The sequence below is a fragment of the Amblyraja radiata genome, chromosome 31 (assembly GCF_010909765.2).
Source record: "Amblyraja radiata isolate CabotCenter1 chromosome 31, sAmbRad1.1.pri, whole genome shotgun sequence".
Taxonomy (NCBI): domain Eukaryota; kingdom Metazoa; phylum Chordata; class Chondrichthyes; order Rajiformes; family Rajidae; genus Amblyraja; species Amblyraja radiata.
Genome location: NC_045986.1, coordinates 24,606,455 through 24,621,002, shown reverse-complemented (window position 1 = coordinate 24,621,002; position 14,548 = coordinate 24,606,455). Strand labels below are relative to the sequence as shown.

Sequence of the window (14,548 nt, the reverse complement as noted above, 5' to 3'; positions counted from 1 at the left end):
ACCATTCCCTAGTTTTTCTTCCCCCCCAAAGTCATGCAATTTTGTTTTAAAAATGTAACTTCTTGTCCAATCCACTTATGAAAGTTGTCATTGAATATGCTTTCACCATGTGTTTGACGAGTGAATTTTTGTTTTTTAAAGAAACGTTTTCTCGAATCTCCTGTGACATGACCGATAATCCTATTACATTAAGCTGATATCGTCCATTTACCACCCCCCTGCTGCCAGAACAATCTTTTACCTTTTATTATTTTGAATACATCTATCAACTCCACTTATACTAAAGGACAACACCTTCAGTTTCTCAAATCTCCACATAAACCTGACAGCAACCCTTCCCAAGGTCTTAGCTTTCTTTCAACACGGTGGTGCTCACAGTGTTCCATCTGTGCCCTGATCCGTGTTTTATACTTTAACAAAATGGTTTTGCTTATGCACTCTGTCACCATTAATAAAGCCCAGGTTCCCATATGTTTTAACGGCTTGCTCAATTTGTACTGCCACATTCAAAGATTAGTGCATACATGCGTGCATCGAACGTTGGAGGCTCAGCAGTTAAGTTACTGGACCGGCAATCCAGAGTCCTGCACGCACTATTCAGAGACCAGAGTTCAAATCACACCATGGCAACAATGGAATAAAAATTCATTGATTTTAAAAGAAAGTTAAAAGAATTTCAAAAGAATTAGTCGTTCGTAATAATAACACCAAAACTGCCACATTGCTACCGAAACCCAGCTGGATTTGATGTCCAGAATGTGAATCTATCATCTTTCCCAGTCTAGCCTGTTTGTGATGCCAGATTCATCAATGCGCTTGACTCTCAAATGCCCCAGTAAGCCACTCATTAAGACCACACTGGCTCTCTTTGGATTGCAGTGGCTCAAGAAGATGAAAAGCATCTGAAAGGCAATTTGCAATGAGCAATAAATGCTGGCTTTTCCAGTGACAGCCTTATCCCAATAAGATGAATAAATAAAAATGACCCCCCCCCCCCCGCCCCCCACCCACCCCGGTCTCTCTGTTCACATCTTTTCAAATTGTGCCTTTTTAATGCATGTTGCCTTTTCATTCTTCCGACTGGCATGCACCCGTTCATCATTAAATCACAGTAGCAATTGTGCACTTGAGCAAGTATTGAGGGCTGGTGAATGACGGAGGTTTTGCTGCTGTGTTAGTGATATCGGGAAGCAATATGTGCATAGTTATATTCCTTCCCAGAGCCAAAACAAACTGGTGAAATAAAAACAAACATGAAGGAAATGGGAAAGGAGCAGCTTTGCTGTGTCCTGCCACTCATCCTGCAGCCACAGGCATCAACCCATCCACAACTAATGAAATCCCCACAGAATTCAATCTTCACCAGTCTAACACAGCTGTAGAACAATATTTTTTCAACATTGCACATCTGTTAATAAAATTGTGTGAAACATTACCTACAAATTCTCCTTTCCCTTGAGGAAGAATTAATTTCCAAAAATATATATATTTTATTTGCTGTTTTACATTGTTAGTTTCCCCTAAAATCATATTGGTTCTGTTCACGTCCCTGAAGAAACATCATTTCGTTGGGCTCCTGGTACCATGTTATGTCTGGTGGCAAATCTGTTGTGAGTTGCGAGGTTTCCAATCTTCTTGCCTTACTGAATCTGTATTCATGAGACTGGTTTTGGTGGGTGATTGTGCTACCTAGTACAGATGGACCCACGCCAATTACAGGCAGCCTGCCTTAGATCTTTGGCCATCTGACTCGGGGTTGGTGGAGAGTGAATTACATCAGTCTCTGGGGTTGGAAAAGGAAGGAACAGCTACATTAAATCAGTATCTGTGCAAAATGCACTGTGAAGAGCCAGATATACTGTAGGGGACATGTCAGCTAGTTCGACTGTAAAGTGCATGTCAGCTGAAGGTGAGGTAAGGCTCAAACCTGATGCCAAGGCATCTGCATTTCATGCCATCTACAGTGCCCTCCATAATGTTTGGGACAAAGACCCATCATTTATTTATTTGCCTCTGTACTCCACAATTTGAGATTTGTAATCGAAAGAATCACATGTGTTTAAAGTACACATTGTCAGATTTTATTAAATGGTATTTTTTATACATTTTGGTTGCACCAGGTAGAAATCACAACAGTGTTTATACATAGTCCCCCCCATTTTATGGCACCATAATGTTTGGTGGGCACTGTATGTGCTCAGTGTGTACATTGCTGGGAGAAAACCATTACTTTGGCTCTGCTTTTCCCCCTGCATTGCTTTCCCCCCTCCCTGATTTAACTGTATGTCCCAACTCCCAGTCTCTCCAGGTTGTCCATCTTCAGTCTGTTTCTCCTTCTCTCTCCCTCTCCCTCTCTCTCTCTCTCTCCCTCTTTCCCGCTGAAACTCCAGACACACGCTTGCACTCTTGTTGCTGGTTTCCCTTTCTACTACAACACTTCGTGCACTAGAACATCTAAATCCCTCTACATCCTCAACAACTTTTCTTTTGACTCCTCTCACTTCATTAAAGGTGTACCATGGGCACTCGCTTGGGCTCCAGCTACGCCTGCCTTTTCGTCGGTTACATCAAACATACCTTGTTCAAAAAAATGTACGCAGGCACCATTCCCCATTAACTTTACTTCTAACTCCACCCCATCCTCAAATTCACCTGGACTATCTCTGACACGTCTCCCGTTTCTTGATCTCTCAGTCTCCATCACAGGGCACAGATTATCGACTGACATCTACCTCAAACGCACTGACCCCCACTGTTATAAGGACTGCACCTCCTTTCTGTGTCCAAGATGGCTGCCGTGAAGAGAGAGTGGACGCTGGCGCGCTTTGGCTGCCGCTGCTCCCTCTTCACACTGTGTTTTTGATTTTCTGTTTTTGGATTGAATCCTGTTTTTAATTTGTGTCTCTGTGATGTCTTTATTGTTATATTCCGATTATATGTTATTCCGATATACTATGTAAGGTGTCCTTGAGATGTTTGAAAGGCGCCCATTAAATAAAATTTATTATTATTATTACCTCCTCCAGCCCCACCTTTGGCAAAGAGACCATCCTTCCTCTCACTTTCTCTGTCTTCACCATATGCATGTTGAGGATTAAAAAAAATTAATTCCAGGACATCTGAGATATCCTTTTACTTTAGTAAACATGGCTTATCCCCTGCTGACACAGATGGATTCCTCACCCACGTTTCCTCTGTGTCCAGTAGTTTTAATCTTGCTCCCCCTCCTCCAGACGGAACAAGAATAGACTTCCCCTGGTCCTTACCTTTCACCCCACCAGCCTCTGCATCCAACATATTCTTTGACATTTCCGCCACCAGTCACACCCCCCCCCCATCCCTATCCCTTTCTGTCTTCCGCAGAGGCCGCTCCCTCCACGACTTCTTACTTCATCACATCTACATTTCCCCTCAATCAACTCTCCCTTTTACATCCTCAAAGAATTCAAACAAATTTGTCGAACACGATTACCTTTCATATAACCTGTGATTTGGCGTAATTATATTCAGTCTTCCTAAATGATTAGTTATTTCCTCTTTGATTACTGACTCTAGCACCTGGCCAATAATAGCTGTTAATAACGAACTGGCCTGTAGTTCCCTGCCTTCTGCCTTTCACCTTTTCTTAACAAGAAAGAGTCACATTGGCTGTTCTCCCATCTTTTGGAACCCTTCTAGAATTTAGCAAATTATAAAAAATTGTAAGCAATGGATCCACCACCTCTGCAGCCACTTCCTTTAAAATCCTAGCTTGCAGTTCATTATGATGACTTATCCACCTTTACTGCCCTCTCCCTGAGCGTTTCCAATACCTTATTCCTTGTAATAGGGATATTTGTATATTCCACATTGGTATTTGTAATTAGCCCATCTGATATCTTAATGACTTCTTCCACAGTGAAAACTGATGCAAATAAGTTATTCAATATGTCTGCCATTTGATTGTTGCTCTTATTAATTCACCAGCCTTGTTCTCTGGAGGCCCCACATTTACCTTAGCTGCCTTCTTCCTAATTATTTATACATATATATACATAGGAATTTGCACTGTTTGTTTTTATACTGTGTGCAAGTTATCTCTCAGAATTCATTTTCATCTTGTGAGCTTTATAGTCTTCTGCTGGAGCCTGAAAGCTTCCCACTCTAGTTTTTAAATTAACACTGTCCTTTAGCTCCTTTGTCAACCACAGATTGTGCCTCCTTCTCGCAGAGTCATAGTCATAGAGTGAAACAGTGTGAAAACAGGTCCTTTTGCCCAACTTGTCCACACCGGCCAACATGTCCCAGTTGCACTAATCCCACCTGACTGTGTTTGGTCCAACCTGCCTGCCTGTGCTTTTTTTCCTGGAATCCCTTGGTTTATTGGGATGAACTCTTGTTCAGTGTTATAGCCTAGCTGTTTGTATCCTCGGGCCTTCTATTAGTTTGGTCACCCAGCCATCTTAGACAACTCCTCCCTTGTATAACTATAATTGAAGACACTAGATATGGACCCATCTCAAATTGTATGGAATGGAATGGAATGGAATGCTATTTATTGAATGGAATCTATTTTGAATTCTATCAGATTGTGGTCACTATTTCCGAGGAGATCTTTAACAAGACCCCTTATTAATCTTTCTTCATTGCATAAGGTCACATCTGAAATAGACTGTTCCCAGCAGGTTTTAAGCCTCGTACACAATCCTAGTTACATGATTCACTCAGTCCCAGCATGATGCTGGTGGCTTCCATCCCAACGGAACAGATCTCTCCTTCCCCAGTGCTGGTGCACTGTCCCGTGAATGGGAACCCACTTCTCTCCCACACCTCTCAAATCCATTTACCTCTCAAATCCCAATTATCTAGTGGCTCGGGTAATAATCCTGAGATTATCGCCCTTGTGGTCCTGCTTTGCAGTTTGGCCCCCGGCTCCTCATTCTCATTCTTTGTATTCATGTCTGAATCTGGTGTAGTTCCATCACAACGGTAGCACATTGGCCAGCTGATCATTCAGCAGTGCTCATTTCTATTTCAAAACTCAACCGAGGTGGAAAGGGAAAGACAGTGGAAAGTGAAAGACTGTAATTAAATCTTGGGTATTAAAGTTGTCATTTGAATTCCCAACACTGAATCAAGGCCTTGCAATTCACCCTTGGCTATCAGCAGTTCCCCTGAATATAATAAAAGACACTCATGATCAAACCCTTCTCCTCCCTAAAAAACAAACTCAATAAATGCCACAGCTGGAGGCATCTGCAGTTTGTGTTGCTAAAGCATGGGATGTGCAGTTGAGCTTGGAGTTTGGGTCAGGCCTGGGAAAAGGGAATTTCAATATTTTATTTCAGTTTTAATTCGTCCAAGAACAGCAGGTAACATTTAATTATTCATTCGTTTTTTTATTCTCCTCTCATTTCACTTTTCCGCTGGGCCAGTATTGAAACTGATGTTGATGAGCTTGTGCTTGTATGTGTTGGGACTGATTGTTGATGTCTGTCATGATGTGGGGCCCTGCAGATTAGAGAGGTTTAGGTAGACCTCGAAGACAGCTCACAACCCACGGTGGAGTTATTCTGATTAGTCTGAAATGACAAGATAATTTGCAATTTTACACGGGATAACATCTGGAACCCTCTAATTGGCTCATATTTTGAATATGTCACTATTATGGTCGTCAGGCACAACATTTATCACCGACTGCCCTCTGCTACAGGCCCTGATTTATTTTATTAGCAGATCTTTCCTCTCACAGAAGCACACACAAGATGCCACTATGCTTCAAAGAGGGTAGCTTCCTCCACATTTGTCTTTTGGAAATGGGCACCGCTGGCAAGGCTAAGCTTTGCCAGTTCTTAATTACTCTGCAGTCAACTGTGTGGCGTGGGTCTGGAGCCACGTACTGGCCAGCTATGGTGAAAATGGCAGCTACCTCAAGAAGGACAGCTCTTTAAAGGTGGCTTCTCGAGGTGCCTCACAGGAGTAGAATGAGAGAAAATTTGGCGCTAATAGGAGATATTCGAATGTCTCTAAATGCTGAAAAACAAACCGCAGGATAGTAAGGTGGAGAGGTTTATAGAATTCCAGAGCTTCAGGCTTTTTAGATGAAGATGCAGCTACAAGTGACAAAGTAATAAAATCTGGGCAGGTTTTAGTGAAACCAGAGCGGTTTTGGATCAGAGAACCGTAGTGCAGAGGAACAGGCCCTTCGGCCCACAGTGTCCATGCTGAACATGATGCCAGGTTAAACACATCTCAGCCAACTACATTCACCGGGGAGAGAAAGAGTCTTATCCCCATCTCTGGCGTTTGGAGGGGGCGGAGATCCAAACCAATGCCCTAGTTGGGAGAGGTATACAATATGGTGGAGCAGACATGGGGCAAACTTGTGGGCTGAACAGGAGTATTCCTGATCCTCTTGGGCCACAAATTGCTGATGCACTCTCTGTCTGTAGACTGTCGCATGCTGGACTGTACCCTACTGGCATCTAAACTGGGAGCAAATGGGTCTTTCCACTGCAAAATATGTAATTGTGGACATCATAGCAGTGGATAAACCAGAAGGAAGAATTTCCATTAGAAGCTCTGCCCTTGTGTAAGCCATCTATCTTAACATCCAAATGGAGTATTTAAAATGCAGAATCCTTGGCACTGACAACTCCCATGTAGATACACATGTTCACAAAGGAAGCAAAAGACAGTTGGTCAAAATTTCCTTTTGAAGCATCATGAAGGTGTCTCCAATGGAAAAATGGACTGAAGGACATTTTGTCAGAGAGAAATTAGACTCATCATCTTAGCATAGTGCTGTAGAATCCTGAATTACAGGCTGTGCACATGTTCTGAACTAGGTAGTATTGGTAGCTCCTGGACACAAGACTCTGCTGAATATCAGTGTTGGTTTCTGACGTACAGTCCTCAATGGGTCCTTGGAAAAGAAGTTTGAATCTGAGCCTTTCCACCAGGAGAAACATTTGCAATTCAACTCGTTGGCTACAATGAGAAACAAACCTGGAGCTTCCTCACTGAGTATGAGTATCTCTAATGAAGAGGAAAATCCCAGGCTTGATTGCAATCAGTTGAATAGTTGGCCTCAATTGAGATGCCAGTAGCAGGGCATTTCAATAGGGAGAGAAGGCATGAGTCTTCAGGGGGGTAAAATGGGTGGCAGGAATGGTTCGAAAACAGAAATCTTATCGGTGTTGGTAGGTATTCAGGGCACAGCAGAGGGATTTTTTTCAAAGCTATGTAATGGAATATAAACCATCATTGTAAGATTAAACTAAACTAAGGTTTCGAAAAATCACTGTCTGAATTTGCCTGTGTTTTCAACTAAAAAACCAACGTAGGCAAATATTTTTCATAACCTCTGACAGTATCTGGATAATGAACATGGATCTTTCAGGACGCTGTTATGGTAATAAACAGTGACACAGAGACACAAGAGACTGCAGTTGCTGGAGTCGACTAAATCTGGAGTTCCTCTCGCAGTTTGTTTCTTTGCTAATGAACAGTGACATTCTGAAATATATATATTTGACTGGAGTGCTGCAACAACTCTTACCTCAAAATTCATTTTTGGTTTACTTCCCCTTTTCTCCACTCTTTTCTGATCCCGGACAAGATCTCATTTACTAACATATTTCTGGCTTTCCAAGGATTATAATCAACTCGATTTTTTGTAGAATTAGTACGTTATCTCAGTCTAGGTTCAAATCAAAGAAACTCCTAAACAGAAAGAAACCAACGGGTCCAATTTCCCCCACTGGAATTAAGATCAGACCCATCCTGCTGCTGTTTCTCCTTTTCCTGAGGCATTAACTCATTCTTTCTCAGGTGCTGTAGTTGTATTAGTTTCTTGTGGTTAAAATGAACATGTTCTAATAATCCCAGAAGGGTTTCGGCCCGAAACGTCGCCTATTTCCTTCGCTCCATAGATGCTGCTGCACCCGCTGAGTTTCCCCAGCAATTTTGTGTACCTTCTTTTATGTTCTAATAATCTTTGGCTTGGAAAAAAAAAAGTTTATGTTGATCATTATTAATGCACCCAGACTGATTGGCTGAGGTTGAACTTTGATTCATGGAAATAAGGCATCTTCCTGAAGTGAATTTGCACAGATCTAAACCTCTTTGGAGAACTTCTTTGTAGTTGAGGCAGGGACTATCTCAACATTTAAGAAACAGCTGGACCGGTACATGGATAGGACAGGTTTGGAAATGGACCAAACGCGGGCAGGTGGCGTAGTGTAGCTGAGGCATGTTGACCGGTGTGGGCAAGTTGGGCCGAAGGGCCTGTTTCCACACTGTATCACTCTATGACTATGATTCTTCCACGAGGAGTATGGGCATGGTGTCAGTGGAGCACCCTGCACTCGCACTACTTTTTAAGTTCCCACTTCCGTGATCTGAACCCAGAATCTAAGCTGCCATTTCCGCTGCCAACTTTCAGGCATGATGCGGAACTGAAGCCCTCTCCTCAGTTACATGTGAGGAATCCCACAGTGCTACTCAAAGAAAAGGGACACTTCCTTAGTATCCGGAATGATATTCAACCTTCAACCATCAGGAAGAACAATGAGTAAGAAGGACCTGCAAATGCTGGTTTACACTGATGATGGAGTAACTCAGCGGGACAGGCAGCATTTCTGGGGAGAAGGAATGGGTGATGTTTCGGACCCCAAAATGTCACCCATTCCTTCTCTGCAGAGATGCTGCCTGTCCCGCTGAGTTAATCCAGCGTTTTGTATCTATGAAACAGAAAGATCCGTTCATTATCTATTGTTGTTTGTGAAAGCTTGTTGTGTGCAAACTGGTTGCCTGCTTTCGTACTTTACATAAAACGTACAACATGATAAAAAAGAAAACAAAGTGATGGAGGAACTCAGCAGGTCAGGCAGCATCAATGGAGGGTAAAGACAGATGACGTTTTGAGTTAAGATCTTTCTTTACGCTGGTAGAAAGTGGAGAGTAAGAGTTGAGGCAAGAACTTCAAGTGATAGGTGGATCCACATGAAGAGGGATTGCTTGGCAGATGAATCAGGTTAGTGAGAGAAGGTTGGAGATGATCACATAGACTGGAGATGATCTGGGGAAGACGAGGGGCTGCAGATGACGAAAGTGAGGTGAGGAGTGAAATGTGCTCAAGATCCTAACAACTACAGTCTCTTGCATCTCCAAAAGTACAACTTGGATTGCAAAGAGCTTTGGGACCTCCTGAAGTTCAGAAAGGAAGAGTTGTAGTTATTTAGGTACTATGATGACGTCAGGACATCTCAAGAGGCATTACAGGCAGCGAGGCCCTTTGATCTTCAATCGCTCGTAGTCAGAAGCACTTTATCAATACAAAAATACTGCTGCAGATTTTTTTTCTTTTTTCTTAAACAGCAGAGTCTCATTCAGGCTACAGGACAATTGATGTGTGAAATGGAAAATATTGCCAAGGTGCTCTAGAGGACACTTTGTCATGCTGGAGTTGAGGCACGCAATCTTTAATCAGCATCTGACCTGTGCTTTACTGGGCAGCCTGATGGTGATGCTGGATCCCTGGGCACTTGGAAATGCTTTCCTCTCCACTCCAAATCATTTCTGCACCTTGTTGACCATGGCATTTCCTCGAATAAAGTAATGCTTCATACATTTTCTTAAGCTGAAGTGCTTGGTCTGATCTGTGAGTTTTTTCAAAACAATTTATTTTCTGCAATGTGAAAAGAAAGACATCGTTTATCCAATTTCCAATTCACAGTGTTGTCCCGACCTCTTGCCTCATCATCTTCAACATGCCATTAAACAAATGTTGTTCATCGGCCTTATTGTGCTGTGTTTTCAGTGTGTAGAAAGTTAATTGCTGTCTTATTTTACAGCAGTAAAAACAAATGAAATTGGCAATCAGCAGAATCAACCTGGCAAGTTAAGTCCCGGGTTTATTAATAAGATTGTCTCTGTGAAGTGTTGAGATATTTGGGAACTGTGGTAAATCACCAATGTGATTCGTTCCGGGGCTAGCAAATGACTTATGGTAATATTTTTTTCCCAGCGGGATTTCATATAAAAAAAATCAATGCTCACTGATGTGAGTTTTTTAATAAATATTATAATCACCTCCAGGTGAGAGAATTATCTCATACTCGCTTCTTGGACTGAAATATAGTCATTGTTGATTAGTTTTCAGAATTTTTCCAAATCGGTTTCAATCCAATCTTCACGTTTAAAAAATTTAGGTACTAAGATGACGTCAGGACGTTTGGGAAATGAGCTTGTTGTTTTAACTTGAAATGGATACATAAATAAATAAATAAATAAATAAATAGACATGAGGCCTCTCAGGAAAAGTGGAACATTAAGGTGGACATGTGTCTGGAGGAAGACTCTCTCGCTGTGGTGTGTAGGATGAAACACTGAATCAAGCTTCAGCCCTCCCGAGTCTTCATTGTTCTTGTGAATCTTTGCATGATAGAATTGTAGGCATTACATCGAAGGAATATTCAACTGTTGAAGTGTCCAGCGCTACCTTCACTCCAGTGGAAGACACAGACACAGAGACACACACGGAGACACACACAGACACACACACACACGTACACGAAGACACACACACACACAGACACACACGTACACAAAGACACACACACACACACACACACACACACACACACACACACACACACACACACACACACACACACACACACACACGTACACACAGAAACACACATACAAAAAGACACGCACAGACACACACACACACAGAGACACACACACACACACAAACAGGCAGAGACACACAGGCAGGCAGACACACACACGTTAATTGGCTTGATATAAAATGTAAAATTGTCCCTAGTGTGTGTAGGGTAGTGTTAATGTGTCGGGATTGCGGGTCGGTGCAGACTCGGGGGGCCTAATGGTCCGTTTCCACTCTGTATCTCGAAATTAAACTAAACTATCATATATTTGTACTTTGCGAATGGCTCGATTGTAATCATATATTGTCTTTCCCGTGGCTGATGAGCACGCAATAAAAGCTTTTCACTGTACCTCGGCACAGGTAACAATAGACTAAACCAAGCTAAAGGGGTGGGAGATTGCAACTTTCACGTGGTCCGCCCTGTTTCGACGAATGCAATCAGCCTGGCGTGCACAATCAAATAAGATCATATAGAACAAGTTGTCCTACAACTTTAGGCAGTGCACGCCATACGCAAGAAGAAGAAGAACCTAACTAAACTCTGAGAAGCAAACTGGTGGCATTAAACTATGACTAAGTTAATGGATAACCATTACCTGTTCTGCTGATTTTGCTTAGCAAGAATTAACTTTCAGTGGTTTCCTGACTGTTCTAAGTTACAATCAACCCATTGCTTCTCACACTGTGGAGGAGTTGATATTGAGGCACATCATGTAATTATGTGCTTGGAAAACGTGAACTTGGATGTTGCCTAAAATTAAGTGGTAAACATTGGAACAATGACACAGAGTCGGAGACCAAAAATAAATTCATCATCTTTTCCTCAGAAAGGACTGATCCATGCAAGAAAATATTTTTGATGGATTTTTGTGGTGGGATATATCATTTTGATGAGCAGGTTAGATGCTCTGTGTTAAGATGTGGTTTATCTGATGTTTAGTCAACTGGCAATCCAGAAAGCCACATAAACAATAAATCATCTGGGACATATCTTGCAATGTCTCTTTGGGCCAGACATTGTGTTGTGGCTCTGGCCAAAGGCGAGAAAATGGAACGTTTTTGCATTATGCATACATTCAGATTTGCAAATATCGCCAGCTAAAGTAGGAAGCAGCAGATATCTTCAGGCTTCTGTTTTGTTTCTCCAATTGTTATTTTTGAGTCTAAGGGCTTATATAAACCAATCATTCCAAGTTTTATCTTGTCTTTAAGTATGAAACAAATTAAAATACCTGGAGGAAAAATTGTACCGACCCAACATCTTAAGTAAAATATTTATTGAGAGGATAATTTTTACAAATGCAAAGATATTTTTCATCCATTGAGAGGTTTCCATTCAAGGGGAGGCACTGCAATACAATCTTCAATTTGTCATTTTCTTGCAAGACGTTCTTTGATATTTTAATTTAGCCATAAACCTTGAGCTAAAAGATAAACAGTTTCATGGAATAGTGTGGGATTTCAAACAACATTTTAAGCAAAATTTTAAGTGCATTGTGTTAATGTCACTTGAAGAGCTTGCTGTGTGATAGGATTGTGCGTGTTTGACACTGTTAGTACATAGTGTGAGGGTGGACTGTAAACAACAGTGTGTGCAGGTGATGGGTGCAATAACGTCAGTGTGAATGGAGTGTGTGTTAAGTTCAATGTTATGGTGGTCGAGGGTGCACTGATTGTGTGAGAGAGATGGGTGTTGTGCTGTAGGTCTGGAGGCAGGTGAGTGTGTGGATACAGTGTGTGTTAACAACGGTGATAATGAGAGGATTACGGGTGTGTTAATGTATCAGTGTGAGGATGGACTGTGAACAACGGCGTGCTGTCAGATGGGTGCGATAATGTCAGTGTGAAGGAGGTGTTTAGTAATCACCCTGGCCATATGCCGTGCAATTGATCGTGTGACCAAGGTATGTGATCGTATGTTTTGCTGAAAGGTGCTAAAAGTCGTTTGCTCATTACTAATTACCCCATGAAAGGACTTGTGTTTATGGAGGCCCATCCAGCGTTGAAGCCCTGAACACACATACACCTTTCTGCCTTATCTCTGCTTAAGCCAACTCAAAATGAGCTTGTCTATAAATACACACTTCTGTCCCAAGACACTATTCCAACTGAAGAAGGGTTTCGGCCCAAAACGTTGCCTATTTCCTTCGCTCCATAGATGCTGCTGCACCTGCTGAGTTTCTCCAGCATTTTTGTGTACCTTCGATTTTCCAGCATCTGCAGTTCCTTCTTAAACACTATTCCAACTAGACTGTGTTGACCATCCAACCTCCTTGTCCCCATGCAGGATGATCTTCCAAATGGATTTCTCACTTCAGCTGTTCCCCTGACGACTTAATCTGATGTCATGGACCCAGCCGCAAAACAAACCCTTGACCCTCTGACCTTGTCAACCTCACACTATCTCCAGCCTTCCTTCACTCTCGAAGGTCTTTTAACTGTTGTAGCCTTCCAAGTTGGGCTAATTTTACCCAACGTCCTTGTTTGAATTATTCCAGTCCAGTCTCCAGTCCTGCCACTATGCAGGAAATAGACAATCACCTTTCGGGTCGAGACCCTTCATCATCCTCCCTCATCATCATGCATCCTGGTCTGCTGAGTTCCTGCTCCTGCTCTGCTTGCTTAGATTCCAGCATCTGCATCGCTTATGCCTCCTTGGCTTCTATTTACCTTTCATCAACATGCTGCAACGTTGCAATATCATCTGAGAACATGTTGATGACATCCATTTTTATTTGACAACCATTTTTTGTCAGACTATTTATCCAGCATTCAGTGGATGTGTAGAAATCTACTCGCACCACATATTGGGAGGATGAAAAGCATTGCTTTAAGTCTCTTTAACCCTCTTCATTGGTACTAAAAATTGCATGAACTTGATCCAGATTACTGCAACACGAGTATCATTCTAGACCCTGAGATGTGCTTTGAGTGATATACTGTATCTGTGACATCTCTAAGACAGCCTATTTCCACCTCCAGTAATATCACCCGGCCCTGCCTATCTGCTACTGAAGCCCCTCATCTATGTCCTTGTTACCTATTGTGTGGCAAAGAACTGCAGATGCTGGTTTCAATCGAAGATAGACACAAAAGGGTCTCGACCCGAAATGTCACCCATTCCTTCTCTCCAGAGATGCTGCCTACCCCGCTGAGATACTCCATCTTTTTGTGTCAATCCTTGCTAGCTATGTTTGACTAATTCCATGCTACCCTGCCCAGCCTGCCTTACATACATTCTGCAGACTTGAACTCATCCAAAGCTCGGTGGCTATGTTCTAACCTGCAGCCACCATGACTACACTTTCTGCCCAACATAGGTCCAGTTGAACAATGCCTTGTTTTAAGTCTCAACTTTATTTTCAAACTTTTCGATAGCCTCACTTCTACCTTGGCTGCAGCCTCCCTCAACCTTACAACCCTTTGAGTTATCTGTGGTCCATTAAATCTGGCAATCTCCTCCTTTAAGTCTTTCCATAAAACCCACATCATTTGATATCTGCTCTAAGGTGTCCTAATGTGACTGAGTGCAACATTTCTAATCTAAATAGTTTCCTGTGAAGGAGCTTGCGTTAATTATGTTACATTAAAGGTGCTACGTATATAAATAAGAGTTGTTATGTGTCAGTTCAGGGCAATCATGCATTAATGTGGGTGTGGGCCGACGGATGGGTATTTATATCTTTGTAAGGGTGGTTAATCCTTGTTGTAGGTGGCGTATGCATGTCTCAGCCTCAATAAACCTGAATTAATTTGAATTCAATCTGTTTGGAGAAACAAATAACCAATAACAATTTATGGTAAACATGGAAAACGAATGCACCATATATTCATTTGCAATCTGTAAGAAAACCCACATTGCAAATACAGACCCACAAGGTCAGGTCC

The 14,548-nt window shown here is 42.1% G+C and overlaps 1 protein-coding gene across 6 annotated transcripts in view; it reads left to right on the top strand.

Annotated features, from left to right (window-relative positions):
* The window catches only part of camta1 (calmodulin binding transcription activator 1), an 880,549-nt gene that overhangs the window by 308,902 nt on the left and 557,099 nt on the right, over nt 1–14,548 (top strand). The window lies entirely within an intron of this gene.